General features: G+C 43.8%; 1 protein-coding gene across 10 annotated transcripts in view; it reads right to left on the bottom strand.

Moving 5' to 3' along the window:
* dgkza (diacylglycerol kinase, zeta a) overlaps nucleotides 1–18,858 on the bottom strand; it is a 790,120-nt gene that overhangs the window by 9,593 nt on the left and 761,669 nt on the right. The gene's annotated exons all lie outside the window — the stretch shown is intronic.

Genomic DNA, 18,858 nt, shown 5'->3' with positions numbered 1-18,858 from the left:
GGAGGGGCTGGGAGTCAGGGGATGGGGAGGGCAGTTATTTGAAATTGGAGAACTCAGTGTTGAATCCTCTGGGCTATAGGCTGCCCAGGCAGAAGATGAGGTGTTATAGAGATGTATGGCATGGAAACAGACCCTTCAGTCCAACTCGTCCATGCTGACCAGATATCCCAACCCAATCTAGTCCCACCTGCCAGCACCCGGCCCATATCCCTCCAAGCCCTGCCTATTCGTATACCCATCCATTGCCTTTTAAATTGTGCCTCCAATTTACGCTGTGGTTTGTTTTGGCAATGGAGCAGGCCAAGGATGGTCATGTCGGAGAGGGAGTGGTTGGGGGAATTGAAATGGGCAGTGACTGGGAAGTCCAGTCAGCCTGTGGGCCCGGCTGCAATGCTTTGTGAGCTATTCTGTAGGTTTACCTTTGGTCTCCCCGATGTAGAGAAGACTATGTCGGGAGCACTTGATGCAATAAACTAGGTTGGAGGAGAGGTAGGTGAATTTCTGTCACACCTGTAAGGACTGTTTGGGGCCTTGGATGTCGGTGATGCAGGTGGTGTGCCAGCAAGTTTTGCATTTTGTCTGGTTGTAGGGGAAGGTACCTGGGTTCGGTGGCTGGGGTGGTGTGAACCTGTCTGAGGGAACGGTTCTTGTGGAAGGCTCAGAGGGGTGGGGAGGGGAAGATGTTCTTGGTGGTGGGGTCTATTTGGAATTGGCAGAAATGTCTGAGGATGATGCATTGGATGCAGAGACTAGTGGAGTGGTAGGTAAGGACAAGGGGAACTCTGTTCTTATTGCGTTGAGGGAGGTGTTTAGAGTGGTGGGAGCGGGAATGGAGGTGGTACAGAGGAGGGCTGTCTGGATGATGGAGGGAGGAAAAGTGTGCTGTTCGAAATAGGTAGACGTATGGGATGGTCACGAGTGGAAAGTCTCCTTGTCTGAGCAGATGTGGTGGAGGCAGAGGAATTATGAAAATGGGATGGAGGTCTTGCAGGAAATTGGGTGGAAGGAGGTGTAGTCCAGGTAGTTATGGGAGTCTGTGGGTTTGTAGTAAACATTCATCTGGAGATTGTCACCGAAGATGGAAAAGGTGAGGTCGAGAAAGGGGAGGGAGGTGTATAAGATGGACCAAGTGGCAGAGATTGAATGGCACAGCAGACTTGATGGGCTGAATGGTCTAATTTCTGCTTCTATGGTTGTATAGGAGAATGGCTTAATTCTGCTCCTCATTTATGTTTCCATACTTAAGATTGGGAACCAGATGAAGAAGCTTCACAGGAGCATTCTCAGAAAAGAAACCTGATTCTGAGTCAAAAACGACACATTAGAAAAGATGATCAACAAGTACTGAAAGAAACTGATTTCAGGTTGTCTATTAAAGAACACAAGGTGGAGGCAAAGATGTCTGGGGGAAGGAAACATGCTTATATGTTCACATAAAATGTCCTTTCATCGATCAGCATTGAGTGCAAGGTCTAATGGCTGGAGCTGTTAAGGATAGAGAGAGATGTGATCCTAATGTCACTGTGACCCCATTGCTTGGAGCGAGATAGCTGCCTTCCCAGTGTTTAACTCGTAAGGTGCTCTAGCAGCTGGACAACATTACACCAACAAGCTCCATCCCTTACAAAAGGATTCAAATCTGTCAGCTTTCCTCAACAATTCTCCCACTCCCAGAACAAATTAAGGAAGCTACATTAATGGAGAAGAAACAAACTTCACAGGGATAGTATAAGGAAACTTACAAGAGTGAAACAATTTCAAGTTTCTAGTTTTTGAGTTCTTTTTAACACTGTGTAGTGTCTTGTTTCTTTAATTCATAGAAAGACAAATATTGTTGTTTGCTTACATCCAGGTTGTAATATTGCATTAAGGTTAACTTGATTGAAGATTGCAGACTCTATTAAGAATTGCGCATAAACCTTTTATTCAGACTGACAACTGCTTTTGTACAGAAACTACCAGCAACACCTTCTGTTGCTCCCATGGGTTGAACATAGTGTGGAACATGGAAACGCATTGGAAGCTTTCAGGAACACACTTCCTTTATACCTCGAGTAATAAATTGGAAGGAGATCCCTGCATATATGACCATGACACATCTGAAGGCTCAAAATGTTTCTCCATTAGGTTTTCAGTTCTTCCCTAAATTTCTGCTTGATTTCCTTCCAAAAACCTGCATTATTTTAGGATCATCAAAATCATCTCCAGACTAATGAAAGCAGCTTGTAAAAACCATCAAAAGTGCAGTCAATAATTAGAACGCCCTACTCATTAATTTTATAGAAGGCTAATTGTATTCCCTGGAAGTTAACATGTTAAGGTTATTCACATATTGATCTTCCAAATTTAATGCCAACATTGAGCTGCACACTTTGCAAAAGAACTTCAGATCTGAAAGACGGGCTGCTTCTGTTTAGGAGCTGCTGCTCTTTTACACTCTTATTTTCTGCTTTACCTCAACATGTGAGGAGCCTCCGTGTCAAACAATGCTGAATTAGACCACCCACAGATTCCTGTTTTGAAACTCATGACAAATGAGGGACAGGTGAGAAACTGAGCTAACCTATGAAGGGGAACTCTGAAATTCCTTTAAGAGCTTCAAGCGTTTTAGTCTGCTTCAAATTCAACAATGAAGTATCTTTCCAGGACAGGACGAATTTGGTTTTAGCTGACTACATCAATGAGACAGTCTCCTCTCCCACCACCAACGACACGACACCCTTCTCCCCCTAAGTCCGTGTACTCAACTGCAATTAGTCTCACCAAATGCAAACTGTATTCACTTATGGGAGAACTTCACACACATTGTGCTAGAATTAGCAATGGAAGAAAACCACATCCTGAACTGTTCAGTCACTTTATCTGCCCACCCCCACCCAACATTTCTTATTTTGGAGCTGGTTGTAATCTGTAAAATCTGTGCCCATGACTTACAATTGCATCTGCAGCTCTGCGGGCACTGTGTAAGGAAATGAAAACCACAATCGTACAAAGCACCCACAGAGCTTATGTGCTTATGCCTTATCCCCACCACAGCGACTATACTGAACCCACAAAGACGACAGTCAAGGCTTCACTGAGGCCTGGCACTAGAGCCATAATTTTCTCAACAGGCTTTTTATCAAACTACTGTCTTTTATTACTGATTTTTTTGCAGTTTCCAGTGGTTGCTATAGCATTCATACAAGAGAGCCTTACAATGCAGTGAATGCTTAGAATTTTCCATGCCAGGCTGAACTCAGGTCTACAAAGAGCTTTCTCACATAGAGGTGCAGGATTTAATACTTTGCCAGTAACCGAACTGGTTCTCTACTAAAACGTGTTGCTTCTTACAGCAATGGAAGGCATTTCTGAATGAGCCCATGAAGGGAAACCCCCCACAGCTCTCTCATTGGATGAGACAGCAAGGATTAATTACACTAAGTGCTTTGTGGACATTCCTACTGATAATATGAGCACATCCCCTACGTCATTCAATGCATGAGTGGATTCTCTGTCGATACAGGGTTCACTCTGTCAGTCAAACATCAGTGAAATGTTTGTCCAAGATCAAGGAGCTGGAATCTGAGAGCTGGAATGAGCTGAGGGAAGGTATTCCCTTTCTCCTCAGTTATGGAAAAGCAAGTCAGAAAAATACCCTGGCAGCAATAGAAGGAGGGAACATGTATTTATAAAATACCTTTCACAATCTCAGGACAATGACAAGTGCTATAAAGATAATGACACACCTTCGCCCGCAAACAAAGAGGTAGCCCCCAGCATCAGTTCAAAAAGGATAGGAGGGACAATGTTTTTATACAGACTGTGGTTCATGTGTGCAATCAACTTCCAGAGAAAGTGATGGATGCGGGTACAGTTACAATGTTTAAAATACATTGGTGTAAGTACATGATTAGGAAAGGTTTGGTGGGAAATGGGCCAAATCCAAGCAAGGGTTTGGGAACATTGTCAGCATGGACTGGCTGGACCATGGGCCCTAACAACATGCTGACAACATTAACTGAAGATTTGTTCTTAGACCAGGTTTCTTTCAGAGGCATAGAGATGTACAGCATGAAAATAGACCCTTCAATCCAACTCATCCATGCCAACCAGATATTCTAGCCATTGGCCAGCACTAGACCCATATCTCTCTAAACCGTTTCTATTCATGTACCTATCCAGATGTCTCTTAAATGTTGCAATTGTACCAGCCTCCACAACTTCCTCTGGCAGCTCATTCCACACACGCATCACCTTCTGCGTTATATCTTTCCCCTCTCACCCTAAACCAATGCCATCTAGTTCTGCATTCCCCCACCCCAGGGAACGGGTCTTGTCTATTTACCCAAATCATGTCCTTCATGCTTTTATAAACCTCCATAAGGTCACCCCTCAGCCTCCAACATTCCAGGGAAAATATCCCCAACCTATTCAGCCTCTCCCTGTAGCTCAAATCCTCCAACCCTTGCAACATCCTTGTAAATCTTTTCTGAACCCTTTCAAGTTTCACAACATCCTTCCGATTGGAGGGAGACCAGAATTGCACACAATATTCAGAAGTGGCCTAACCAATGTCCTGTACAGCCGCAACATACCTCCCAACTCCTTTACAATACTCTGAACAATAAAGGAAAGCATACCAAATGCCTTCTTCACGATCCTACCGACCTGGGACTCTACTTTCAAGGAACAATGAACCTGCACGCCAAGGTCTCTTTGTTCAGCTGCCCCCACTAGGACCTTACCATTAAGCGTATAAGTCCTGTTCTGATTTGCCTTTCCAAAATGTAGCACCTCTCATTTATCTGAATTAAACTCCATCTGTCACTCCTCAGCCCACTGGCCCATCTGATCAAGATCCCGTTGTAATCAGAGGTAACCATCTTCACTGTCCACTACACCTCCAATTTTGGTGTCATCTGTAAACTTACTAACTATGCCTCCGATGAAAAGTAGAGGGCCCAGCACCGATCCTTGGGGCAAACCACTCGTCACAGGCTTCCAGTCTGAAAAGCAACTGTCTACCATCACCCTCTCTCTTTGAGCTAGTTCTGCATCCAAATGACTACTTTTCCCTGTATTCCATGAGATCTAACCTTATTAACAGTCTACCATGAGGAACCTTCTTGAATGCCGTACTGAAGTCCATATAGATCATGTCCACTGCTCTGCCCTCAACTATCCTGTTTGTTACTCCTTCAAAAAACTCAAGTTAGTGAGACATGATTTCCCACACACAAAGCCATGCCAACTATCCCTAATAGTCCTCGCCTTTCCAAATACATGTACATCCTGTCCCTCAGGATTCCCTCCAACAACTTGCCCACCACCAACGTCAGGCTCACCGGTCTATAGATCCCTGGCTTTTCCTTCCACCTTTCTGAAAAGTGGCACCATGTTAGCCAACCTCCAGTCTTCTGGCACCTCACTTATGACTATCGATGATACAAATATCTCAGCAAGGGCCCAGCAATCACTTTGTTAGCTTGCAAGAAGTTCGAGGGTACGTCTGATCAGGTCCTGGGAATGTATCCATCTTTATGCGTTTCAAGACATCCAGCATCTAATCCTCCGTGATATGGACGTTTTTCAAATGTCAACAACTATTTCCCCACATTCTATATCTTCCGTATCCTTCTCCAGAGTAAACAGTGGTGCAAAATACTCGTTTAGCATCTCCCACATTTCCTGTGGTTCCACACATAGGCAGCCTTGCTGATCTTTGGCAGGCCCTACTCTCTCTCTCTCTAGTTACCCTTTTGTTCCCCACCTCCTGCGGTTCCACACATAGGTTGCCTTTCTAATCTGTGAGGGGCCCTATTCTCTCCCTAATTGCCCTTTTGTCCTTAATGTTTTCTTGAAATACAGTTTTAAAATGCGTAGCAAAAATGTGCATTTCCCTATTTTCATATGTAGTATGGTCTATTATTATCTCTGCATGCCTGCCTTTGTTATTATCTAAGAGCAATAAAGGATGGGAGCAATCAACCAACTTCAAATGACCAATTAATCTAGTGTCAATCTGCAGTTGGAGAAGAATTCTGAGCTTCTCCCACCCTTTGCTTGGGGATCAGTTTCTTAATTTTCTTCTGAAAAGTCTGACTCACATTGTAGGCAATGAACAAAACTGTCCCCATCCAAGGAATGGAGGTAGGAAGAGGAGATTATTGGGTGGGTTGACACTGGGCAGGTAATTACCACACCCCACCCCTCTCCTCAAGCAGAATGGCCTAAAGTCAACCTCCTGGCCCAGAGTTAATCACAGCCCTTTTAAAGTGGTCCTGCCTTGTCTGTAATTACTATAGATAGATTATCTTCCTGGCTGGCAAACTCGTGCGAGCATTTGGTCAGTTTGAGATGGTAGCAGAGGGTGATGAAGAATTCCTCAATCTACACTAAATTCTGCAAGAACAAAGTACTGGACGCAGAGAAGTGGGGGGGGGGGGGGGTTCCACTCCCAAGATCCAGCTCCCCACCCTCACTCCCAAATTCCCTGCTCCCCTCCCCCGAGGACTGCCAACTCCCAACACCTCTTGCTGACTCAGCACCTTGGTCATGATCCTCCACCTGGGGGGTCCAGGTTGAAGGCCCTGGCACCAACCATGGCCTCCACTGTGGCACTGCTACGGTTTGGCGATGCCAGCCTCGGACTAATCAGTGGCACCAGGTTTGCAATTCCAGCAGAAATCTTGCTGGCAGCCAATCAGCTGCCCTGGCTGACAGACAAAAGAGCAGGTATCCTTTCTGACTAAGGTAGGCTGAGGGTTTCTCTCGTAACTCTTCTGTTTTCGACTTCACCTGAAAACGAAGGAAAACAAATCTCTCGCCCCATATCTCTTTGCCAAGGCCACACACTAAGTGGAAATAATTTCTCCCTCTCTATTCCAACTATCCCCCTTATTTTTTTGTAAACAGGTCCTTAAACTTTCAAATTCCAGAGAAGAAAAAATTGCTAGTTTGTGTCATCTCTCGTATTAATGTCATGTTGGGAGTTCAAACATGAATCTAGTGAATCTACACTGCACTCCCATCATTCCGAAAGTATGGTGCCCAGAATTGCACCCAGTATTCCGCATGCGCTCTTAAGTTTTGCACAGTTAAAGGATAACTGCTACCCACTTGTACTCTAGTCCTCTAAGTATGAGACCAGCATTCTGTTAGGAGTTTTGAATATTTTCTGCATCTAGCTCATTGCATGAATTGTATTGTGGTTCTGTTCGCCGAGCTGGGAATTTGTGTTGCAGACATTTCGTCCCTTGTCGAGGTGACATCCTCAGTGCTTGGGAGCCTCCTGTGAAACGCTTCTGTGATGTTTCCTCCGGCATTTATAGTGGTTTGTATCTGCCGCTTCCGGTTGTCAGTTCCAGCTGTCTGCTGCAGTGGCCGGTATATTGGGTCCAGGTCGATGTGCTTATTGATTGAATCTGTGGATGAGTGCCATGCCTCTAGGAATTCCCTGGCTGTTCTCTGTTTGGCTTGTCCTATAATAGTAGTGTTGTCCCAGTCGAACTCATGTTGCTTGTCATCTGAGTGTGTGGCTACTAAGGATAGCTGGTAATGTCATTTCGTCGTTAGTTGGTGTGGCAAAATGTCTGCAACACAAATTCCCAGCTCGGTGAACAGAACAACAACCAGTACCTGAGCTACAAATCTTCTCCCAAACTTTGAGCATGAATTGTATATTTTGATCATAGAGTCATAGAGATGTACAGCATGGAAACAGACCCTTCGGTCCAACCCGTCCGCGCCGATCAGATATCCCAACCCAATCGAGTCCCACCTGCCAGCACCCGGCCCATATCCCTCCAAACCCTTCCTATTCATATACCCATCCAAATGCCTCTTAAATGTTGCAATTATACCAGCCTCCACCACATCCTCTGGCAGCTCATTCCATACACATACTACCCGCTGCGTGAAAACGTTGCCCCTTAGGTCTCTTTCATATCTTTCCCCTCTCACCCTAAACCCATGCCCTCTAGTTCTGGACTCCCCCACCTCAGGGAAAAGCCTTTGTCTATTTATCCTATCCATGCCCCTCAATTTTGTAAACCTCTATAAGGTCACCCCTCAGCCTCTGATGCTCCAGGGAAAACAGCCCCAGCCTGTTCAGCCTCTCCCTGTAGCTCAGATCCTCCAACCCTGGCAACATCCTTGTAAATCTTTTCTGAACCCTTTCAAGTTTCACAACATCTTTCCGATAGGAAGGAGACCAGATTTGCACGCAATATTCCAACAGTGGCCTAACCAATGTCCTGTACAGCTGCAACATGACCTCCCAACTCCTGTACTCAATACTCTGACCAATAAAGGAAAGCATACCAAACGCCTTCTTCACTATCCTATCTATCTGCGACTCCACTTTCAAGGAGATATGATCCTGCACTCCAAGGTCGCTTTGTTCAGCAAAACTCCCTAGGACCTTACCATTAAGTGAATAAGTCCTGCTAAGATTTGCTTTCCCAAAATGCAGCACCTCGCATTTATCTGAATTAAACTCCATCTGCCACTTCTCAGCCCATTGGCCCAAGTGGTCCAGATCCTGTTGTAATCTGAGGTAACCCGCTTCGCTGTCCACTACACCTCCAATTTTGGTGTCATCTGCAAACTTACTAACTGTACCTTTTATGCTCGCATCCAGCACTGATCCTTGTGGCACTCCACTGGTCACAGGCCTCCAGTCTGAAAAACAACCCTCCATCACCACCCTCCGTCTTCTACGTTGGAGCCAGTTCTGTATCCAAATGGCTGGTTCTCCCTGTATTCCATGAGATCTAACCTTGCTCATCAGTCTCCCATGGGGAATAGCAGGTACCTTAGAGCCTCCACCGTTTGTACCATTCAGAAAGTATCTTTTTAGGTCCAAAATGGATGATCTCATATTTGCCTACATTTTCTCCAACTGTGCCCATTTGCTTAACCGATCAAAGTTTCTTTGTAATTTTAAGCTTCCACCTATACTGCTTACAATGCTGCCTATTCTTCTGTCATTGACCGATCTGGACTTTTGGCTTCCTATCCCACTGCCTGATCCTCCAATGGAGCCAAAATTGCAAAAGTGAAACACAAGCTGTAATGGCATTAAAGAACTCAGCAGCGCTACATGAGCAAACATTCATATATATGACAGCACAAACCCATATAAAGTCAACCATATAAAGGGCCATAACATACAATAGAAGATGGCTGTTTAGTCCATCAAGAGTACTTATTCACTGACATCATGGCTGATCAGATCATTTTCAACTTCACTGTTCTGTCTTTTCCTTATAACCCTTGATGCCCTTACTGATTAAGTGCCTGTCTATTTCAGCCTTGAATGTACTTAATAACCCAGCCTCTGCGATGAATAATTCTACAGGCTCACTGACATGAAAGATGAAATTCCTCCTGAACCCTTCCTTAAATGTGCAACCCCTTATTCTGAGATAACGCTCTCTAGACCTAGACTCTCCAAACAGGGGAAAAAACCTCCGTGCATCTACCCCATTCTGACTCCCTCAGAATCTTGTGTGTTTCAATAAGGTCACCACTCATCCTTTGACACTCCAATGGGTAGATTAGATTAGATAGATTAGATTACTTAGAGTGTGGAAACAGGCCCTTTGGCTCAACAAGTCCACACTGCTCCGCCGAAGCGCAACCCACCCATACCCCTACATCTACCCCTTACCTAACACTACGGGCAATTTAGCATGGCCAATTCACCTGACCTGCACATCTTTGGACTGTGGGAGGAAACCGGAGCACCCGGAGGAAACCCACGCAGACACGGGGAGAACGTGCAAACTCCACACAGTCAGTCGCCTGAGGGTATAGGCTCAACCTCTTAAACCTCTCCTCATAAGGTAGTCCCTGCAGTTGTGGGATCAACCTAGAAAACCTTCTGTAGATTCTGTCCAATGCTAGCGTATCTTTTCTTAGATGTATTAGAAATTCATGTACATATGTGGGTGGAATTAATCTTCAAAGTGGGCATATGCAAATAAGCAGCACTGACCTTAAGTAGATAAGAGAAAGAAACAGATGGCGCTGCTGATTGACTACTCTGTTTCTCTACCAGTTCTGGCAAAGTTCACTCTCAGAGCACTTTCGGTCACAAATTCAACCTCCCTGACCTTTATTGGGTTATGTACACATTGGGATCATGAGAGTGAATGAAGCCAATCGTGTTTTGAGATGGCAGCTCTGAGGTTGGTTGTAATGGCCCAGGACAACTCACTCATTTTTCTCTTTCTTTCCTGGATTTGGGAGGCAACTTATGACACAATACTGCTGAGTGTGTCAACTTTATGCAGGTAAAAGGGTTGTTTTACCTCCACATAGGTCACATGGTGCTGCTTCATTCAGGGACAGGGTACCTGGGTATGGTATGGTCCAGCCGCAGAATATTGCATTAGTAACAAGACAGTAATTCAAATTAACAGCAGCATAGTTTAACTTTGTAGACGTGTGTCCTGTGACTATTGAGAGGTGAAAGTTGAGAATCTTAGTTTCTCTCTTCCTTAGAGTACCATAAATACTCTTAATGCTTTACTGGACACCATTGCCAACACCAGCATCAGTTTTGAATGGCAGAAATGTTCCTAAAATGTCTGATACTTTAATCACTAACTTTCTCTTTTAGCTGTGTTCTGTATTAGTTAACTTTTCTGTGCATTCTGTTTGCAATTAGCTTTTGTTTTACTCACTTTGAAACGTGTTTTTTTTCCCTAAGAAGGTCTATTCTCCAGACCTCAGCATTGTTGCTCTGCAAGCGCACATACAGATCACAGAGCAGTCACACAGGGTCATTTGAACCAATCACGTGAATGCAAAATGCTGGGAGAATGGTTCTAAACATTTACTGGCAGCCTCAGGGCACATTCCAGTGAGCTCCACATTGGCAAGATGGACAAGCATCAGGAAGGACCGAAATTTGAAAGATGGACTACAGTGCTTGTCAAAGAGTGCCCTTTATCACCATTTAATAGGGTGTCTCCTTCATTAGCTTGCTGCAGGGAGAGTAAGCACTGTTAGTTTTGCCTTAACCCTTACAACGCTGGTGATAATGTTTACTGAATTAAAAAGATTGCCATAGAACATATCAAATTTGATTTGACCTTAAACTGAATGACTTTTTGCCCTCATCTGACAGGTAAAAAGCCAACTTGCAGACAGAAAAGATTTCAGGAATGTGGACCTGTGAATCCACAGACAGCTTAGTGTTTATGAAGAGGTGACACTGAGGAATCTGTTCTCCCAATCGTTTCCATCTGGTCGGTTATTAATGACAGGGTCAGTACAGTTTCCAGATGGAGAGGGTTTCTTTTTTCCATTTTTCTTCTGGTTTCTGAAACTCTGCCTGGCAATTTTCCTTTGTAATAACAGCTCCTAACTAACTTCAAAATGGCCCTCACAATACAGTATTTACCCCTGCATCTGTGATTTGTGCTCAAATCATGTCACATTAATTTAGCTATCTTGCACAAGGACAGCTGCATTCGCACGGGAAAAAGCCTTGAACTCTCCTTGTATTGGACTGTCTGCTAATGAAAGATTATAGTTGTCATTTTGGCTTTTCTTCGAATCAACACAAGCTCCAGATTTTTGTTCAAGCTTAAATATCAATCATTAACTTAAAAAGTGCTGTTAGACACTACAGATCATTTTGACTGATGACTCAGACCACTGTCCCTCCCATTCCACTGAAGCGGTTCAATGTTTGCAGCACAACATACTTCTCTGCTAGTACTAAGAGTGACAAGTCACAAAACCTCTTCATTCATGTGAATATCCATGTTGATGGCCCAGTAAGGTGTGGAACACTAAAACACAGACTCATGCCACATAAAGCTTCTAGTGTTTGCCCGAGATTCCACTAAATGGAGGGGAAGCACCAAGTTGAGTCACAAATGGTGGCTGCCTGAAAGGGTAACTCAATTTCCCTGCCCTTTGCCCCTAGCCCTCCACTTCTTTTTTCCCTTCAGGTATGTAACCAATTTCCTTTTGAAAACCATGATTAAATCTGTCTCCATCACACTCTCGGAGAGTCGGAACATACAAAACTCTCAACAGGATAAATGTTGAGAGGTTGCTTCCCTTCATGGGAGAGTCTAGGACCAGAGGGCATAGGCTCAGAATAAAGGGACACCAATTTAAGGCAGAAAGGAGGAAGAATTACTTCTCTCAGAGGGGTGTAGGTCTTTTGAACTCCTTGCCACAGAGAGCTGTGGGGGCAGTCATTGTGTATTGTTTAATGCTGAAATAGATAGATACTTGATCAAGGCTTACGGGTTACAGGGCAGTAAAGTGGAAGTAAGGTGTGTTGGATCTGCCATGACTCTATTGAACACCGCTCCCTCACCATCAGACGCCTGGAGGAAGAACGCATCATCTTCCACCTCGGAACACTTCAACCCCAGGGCATCAATGTGGACTTCAACAGCTTCCTCATTTCCCCTTCCCCCATCTCATCCTAGTTTCAAACTTCCAGCTCAGCACTGTCTCCTTGACTTGTCCGAACTTGTCCGACCTGCCTATCTCCTTTTCCACTCCACCCTCCCCTCCCTGACCTATCACCTTCATCTCCTCCCCCACTCACCCATTGTACTCTATGCTACTCTCTCCCCACCCCCACCCTCCTCTAGCTTATCTCTCCACGCTTCAGGCTCACTGCCTTTATTCCTGATGAAGGGCTTTTGCCCGAAACGTCGATTTCACTGCTCGTTGGATGCTGCCTGAACTGCTGTGCTCTTCCAGCACCACTAATCCAGTATCTATTGAACAGTAGGTCAGGCTTGAGGGGCTGAATAATCTGTTCCCATTCCTATTTCTTATTGTCTTAAGCACTGATTGCATAGGTAAGCTGACTGGTTTGCAATAATGAGAAAAAAAAGAGTACGAAACAGACAGAGAATTAAGATGAAGGCGTTAGAAGTAGGCAAGAATACATAGAGTGGAGCGAAATGGCTGCCACTCCGGTGTAGTCTAGCAGCTACCGAAGAGTAAAACTACTTCAGAAGAAGTTGCTCACACACAATTTCATTGGTGTCATTATTACCCCTTTCTGGCATACCCTATTGTAGGTGATGCTAGTCCTTCTTCATCACAAAACCTTGCCCCACCTACCCTCATGATGCACCAACCTCAATCAAGCAAAGTGGCTACTGTGGACAGAAGCTTGCATTAACTCTCTAAGGTATCAGAGTATATTTCGCAGATGATTTGCCTGTTCACATTCCCCATTTCCCGGTGGGGAAACGCCCGATCTCCTGGAGACAGCACAGTTTTGTCAGTACTTCAACCACTTGAGCAAAATCCAAAGCAAACTTCAAAGAGTAATGCCACTGATCAGGTCTCCATGAATTGGGATTTGTATTACTGTATCAAACATTTGGGCTTTTTTTTAGCTTTTGCTGGGAATTTTATCTTTCCCAGTAGCCGGCAGTGCACATCCAAAATCTGGATTTATCCGCTCTGGACTAATTTAGAAAACAAACTAAAGAAATATTTAATAATGACCACAATCTTAATAATTTGGATTCAGACCGGTTACAAAAACTGATCACGAATGAACTGCATTCAGATCCATGGACAAGCATCAACAAACACATCAACAAAGAGCAATTGGCAGCCGGGGTTAGATATGCATGCTGCATTTTCCATATATCCTGGGTTTTGTTTGCAGTGAGATTATACAAAGCACATTTGTTCTTGCACAGTAAATATTTGGAGGGGGGTGAAGGGCAGTGAAAGCAAACGGACTGCCTCAGGAGAAATCTCACCATATACAATGGCCGATTAATGAGAGGAAGCAAGAGTCAGGAATCCCAGCAGGGAAGTGAGCAATCTTGTGAACTTGTTGTGGTTCTGTTCGCCGAGCTGGGAATTTGTGTTGCAGACGTTTCGTCCCCTGTCTAGGTGACATCCTCAGTGCTTGGGAGCCTCCTGTGAAGTGATTCTGTGATGTTTCCTCCGGCATTTATAGTGGTTTGAATCTGCCGCTTCCGGTTGTTAGTTCTACAAATTTCTACAAATTGACTAGTTGAAGGCAAATAGTGCAGACCCATTCTGCCATTTCCAGGAGACAGGAGGAAGCCACAATCAGAGAACAGGTGGCTGAGAATAATTCCGGTGTTGCACTACACAGATCAGCACTCATTTCCTGTTAACTATCCTCACTCCTGGCTTTACCCTGGGTATTTGCACTCCCATAATTCTGGAAAGATCAGGCTGGGAGATGCACATCAGCAGAAGGTGGAAGAAAAGGAACTGGAAAGTTCCAGCTGTCCGTTGCAGACCTGGACCCAATATACTGACCACTGCAGCGGACAGCTGGAACTGACAACCGGAAGCGGCAGATACAAACCACTACAAATGCCGGAGGAAACATCACAGAAGTGCTTCACAGGAGGCTCCCAAGCACTGAGGATGTCACCTAGACAGGGGACGAAACGTCTGCAACACAAATTCCCAGCTCGGCGAACAGAACCACAACAACGAGCACCCGAGCTACAAATCTTCTCACAAACTTTGAATCTTGTGAACTGTTTATTACTGAGGATAACTCCGTTATAAGCTTTTTACAGCAAACTGCTTTCACTGATGCTTTCTTTCCCATTTTCCATTTCATATTCACTTCTGATTTTCCTTGGGTTTGACTGATGTGGTGTTTTGCCAAATCTCACACCAGCTGAGAACAAATTATCGCTTAATTTCTGCTCTTAATGGCTGGGTATTATCTACAAGAAATGCTTGTGCAAGTAAATAGGTGCTAGGCACAGTATTAATCTTCGACAATTATAGTATATAACTGGTGCAATAAGCCTTCTTCCCAGAGCACCCGACGATTGTTCTATATTGGGAAGTTGCAAGGAAGTTGGTTTATTAACCCTTAACTTTCCAAGACATCAAACATATAACATTCTCAAGATGTCTGACAGTCCTTATCCATAATTACTTGAAGAAACTGCTAATCTCATCAAGAGTAGGCATAAGTCAACAGCAACACTTGCTGTTGTAAGAAGGCGTGTAATCATACAACACTACCTAAATTGCTTTATTGGGACTGGGATTAGGTTAAGATTAGAGTGGTGCTGGAAAAGCACAGCAGATCAGGGAGCATCCGAGGAGCAGGAAAATCGACGATTCGGGCAAAAGACCTTCATCAGGAATCAGGGATTAGGTTAGTCCTTTTACATAAAGGGTGAGACAGTTGACAAAGTTTACAAGTAAACTTAAAAAAAAAGAGGGTGAGGGCACACTGGAATTAAAAGCATTCCTCCCTCTTTAAAGATATAAATAACATAGAAGAACATCATAGAAAGTATGTTATAACAAAATAATGCGTTAAATAATAATTGGACAATTAGGTCAGAAAATCTTATTTGAGAGTAAAATTTCTGAAGCAACTGCAGCTGTTCACGTGAACTGCTTGTTTTCAATAGGATTTAGGAACAGATGCATCACGAAGCCTGGCCGTGATATGTATCTTTGATAAAGGCAAACCAAGGTGCTCGAAAGAACATCCTCCAACAGTTATTTTGGAGGATGTGAAAGATACAGAAACTGAAATGCTACTCTCCGCACAGATTTTGATGGATCACTTAAGCTGTATAAAGTTTGCTCCACATACTCCACCTTTAAGTGTCTTTTCCTGTTTGAAGTGTGTCGGCATGAGCCATCGAAGAAGTGGCTGAATAAACATTTACTCTAACATGGAACAGGCATGGGGCACTGCACCATCTTTACAACCACTTTACTTTGAATACTCAGTTCACAAGACATGTCTTTAAAGCATCAGATTTTGTAAGGGGAGGTAGGGGGAGGGGTTAAAGCCATTGATTTCTCTAATACAAAGAGTTGAATTTGAATTGGATGAGAACTATAGAATACAAATGAATTTCCTCAAGCTACACAGTCTTGTCTTCCAAGTTGGCAACTTGCTCATGAAATCTGACAGCAACATTCCCAGAGCTATGGCAACTCCAAAACTGAATGCTGTGTATGTCCACCTAGAATTGACTAGTTGAAGGCAAATAGCGCAGACCCATTCTGCCATTTCCAGGAGACAGGAGGAAGCCACAATCAGAGAACAGGTGGCTGAGAATAATTCCGGTGTTGCACTACATAGGTCAGCACTCATTTCCTGTTAACTATCCTCACTCCTGGCTTTACCCTGGGTATTTGCACTCCCATAATTCTGGAAAGATCATACTGGGAGATGCACATCAGCAGAAGGTGGAAGAAAAGGAACTGGAAAGTGATATTGGAAATAAGTGACTGATATGACCAGCCCAAAGTTGGAACCTTGAATCCAGGGCTTCATTCACTTATCTGAGCACAATAACATATTCAAATTTCCTTATGAAAATATAAAAGTATGAAGTATACCAAAGCCATTCTTCTGTCATGATGTAAAACAATAGTGTATTCAATGAATGCTAGTTACTACTTATTATAGAGCAACAATGTTACATGAGAAGGCATATTTTCCATTCTTATAGACCAAGTGAATGCTATTGGAATACTGCAGCATTTCCAATTACAGTATTCTAAATGATTTGAAAATGTGATACTCCAACAGTCCCTTCTGTAGAAGGGACCACAAGTAGAATATTCTCTCATCTGTTCGAATGACATGATAGTTTCACTTCTTTCATATGTAAATCACAAAAGCTTATTTAAAGGCTACATTCTAACTGATGAGAGACTTAACAAACAATCAAGGTATTTTTCAATGTATAATTTCAATTACATCACACTGTAAACTTTTGCTATAAATTATGTGTCTTACAATTGTGTCCTCCACAAACACCTGATGAAGGAGTGGCGCTACGAGAGTTAGTGCTTCCAATTAAACCTGTTGGACTATAACCTGGTGTTATGTGATTTGTAACTTTATAAATTATCAGTGGCTAATAGCACATCTAGTGAGAACTTAAATTTGTCAATGCTTCAATTGACAACCATTAATCCCTGCAACATACCATGAACAATATCTTACAGCAGAGGAACAGCACTTGGAGGAGTGGAAAGTATGCAAAATTTGCAGTTTGGCAATGAATTTTTACTCAAGTACGGCAGTGATTCTGAAATAGTAAATCAATTAATTCAGAAACAGAGAGTTCAATCCCACCATGACAGTTTAAGAATGTAAATTTCCATAAAAGTATGAAGTTAATGTCAGTAAAAGTGAATGTGAAGTGAGTGTAAGAACCCATTAGTTAATTCAGTGTTTTTAGGAAGGAAATTTGCTGCCTTTACATGGCTGATCAATATGTGACTCTTGTCTCATACCAAAGAGGTGGAATCCTAATTGCTCCTGGAAACAAACCAATCAACTGCATTGAAGAGCTGAATACGAGATTCTGTAGTATTAGAGCCATCTGAAGTATGGGGAGGGGGTGACTGTGGGAATTATAGAGTCATAGAGATGTACAGCATGGAAAGAGACCCTTCGGTCCAACCCGTCCATGCCGACCAGATATCCCAACCCAATCTAGTCCCACCTGCCAGCACCCGGCCCACATCCCTCCAAACCCTTCCTATTCATATACCCATCCAAATGCCTCTTAAATGTTGCAATTATACCAGCCTCCAACACATCCTCTGGTAGCTCATTCCATACACATACCACACTCTGCATGAAAAAGTTGCTCCTTAGGTCTCTTTTATATCTTTCCCCTCTCACCCTAAACCTATGCCCTCTAGTTCTGGACTCCCCCACCTCAGGGAAAAGACTTTGCCTATTTATCCTATCCATGCTCCTCATAATTTTGTAAACCTCTAAAAGGTCACCGCTCAGCCACCGACGCTTCAAGGAAAACAGCCCCAGCCTGTTCAGCCTCTCCCTGTAGCTCAAATCCTCCAACCCTGGCTACATCCTTGTAAATCTTTTCTGAACCCTTTCAAGTTTCATAACATCTTTCCGAAAGGAAGGAGACCAGAATTGCATGCAATATTCCAACAGTGGCCTAACCAATGTCCTGTACAGCCGCAACATGACCTCCCAACTCCTGTACTCAATACTCTGACCAATAAAGGAAAGCATACCAAATGCCTTCTTCACTATTCTATCTACCTGCCACTCCACTTTCAAGGAGCTATGGACCTGCACTCCAAGGTCTCTTTGTTCAGCAACACTCCCTCCAACCTTACCATTAAGTGTATAAGTCCTGCTAAGATTTGCTGCCCCAAAATGCAGCACCTCGCATTCATCTGAATTAAACTCCATCTGCTACTTCTCAGCCCATTGGCCCATCTGGTCAAGATCCTGTTGTAATCTGAGGTAACTGTCCACTACACCTCCAATTTTGGTGTCATCTGCAAACTTACTAATTGTACGTCTTATGCTCGCATCCAAATCATTTATGTAAATGACAAAAAATAGAGGGCCCAGCACCGATCCTTGTGGCACTCCACTGGTCACAGGCCTCCAGTCTGAAAAACTACCCTCCGCCACCACCTTTGAGCCAGTTCTGTATCCAAATGGCTAGTTCTGTATTCCATGAGATCTAACCTTGCTAATCAGTCTCCCATGGGGAACCTTGTCGAACACCTTACTGAAGTCCAGATAGATCACATTTACTGCTCTGCCCTCATCAATCTTCTTTGTTACTTCATCAAAAAACTCAATCAAGTTTGTGGGACATGATTTCCCACACACAAAGCCATGTTGACTATCCCGAATCAGTCCTTGCCTTTCCAAATACATGTACATCCTGTCCCTCAGGATTCCCTCCAGCAACTTGCCCACCACCGAGGTCAGGCTCACCGGTCTATAATTTCCTGGCTTGTCCTTACCACCCTTCTTAAAGAGTGGCACCACGTTTGCCAACCTCCAGTCTTCCGGCACCTCACCTGTGACTATCGATGATGCAAATATCTCAGCAA

The sequence above is a fragment of the Chiloscyllium punctatum genome, chromosome 22 (genome assembly GCF_047496795.1).
Source record: "Chiloscyllium punctatum isolate Juve2018m chromosome 22, sChiPun1.3, whole genome shotgun sequence".
Lineage (NCBI taxonomy): Eukaryota > Metazoa > Chordata > Chondrichthyes > Orectolobiformes > Hemiscylliidae > Chiloscyllium > Chiloscyllium punctatum.
The sequence above is the reverse complement of the archived record's forward strand: the minus strand, read 5'-3'. Positions and strand labels throughout refer to the sequence as shown.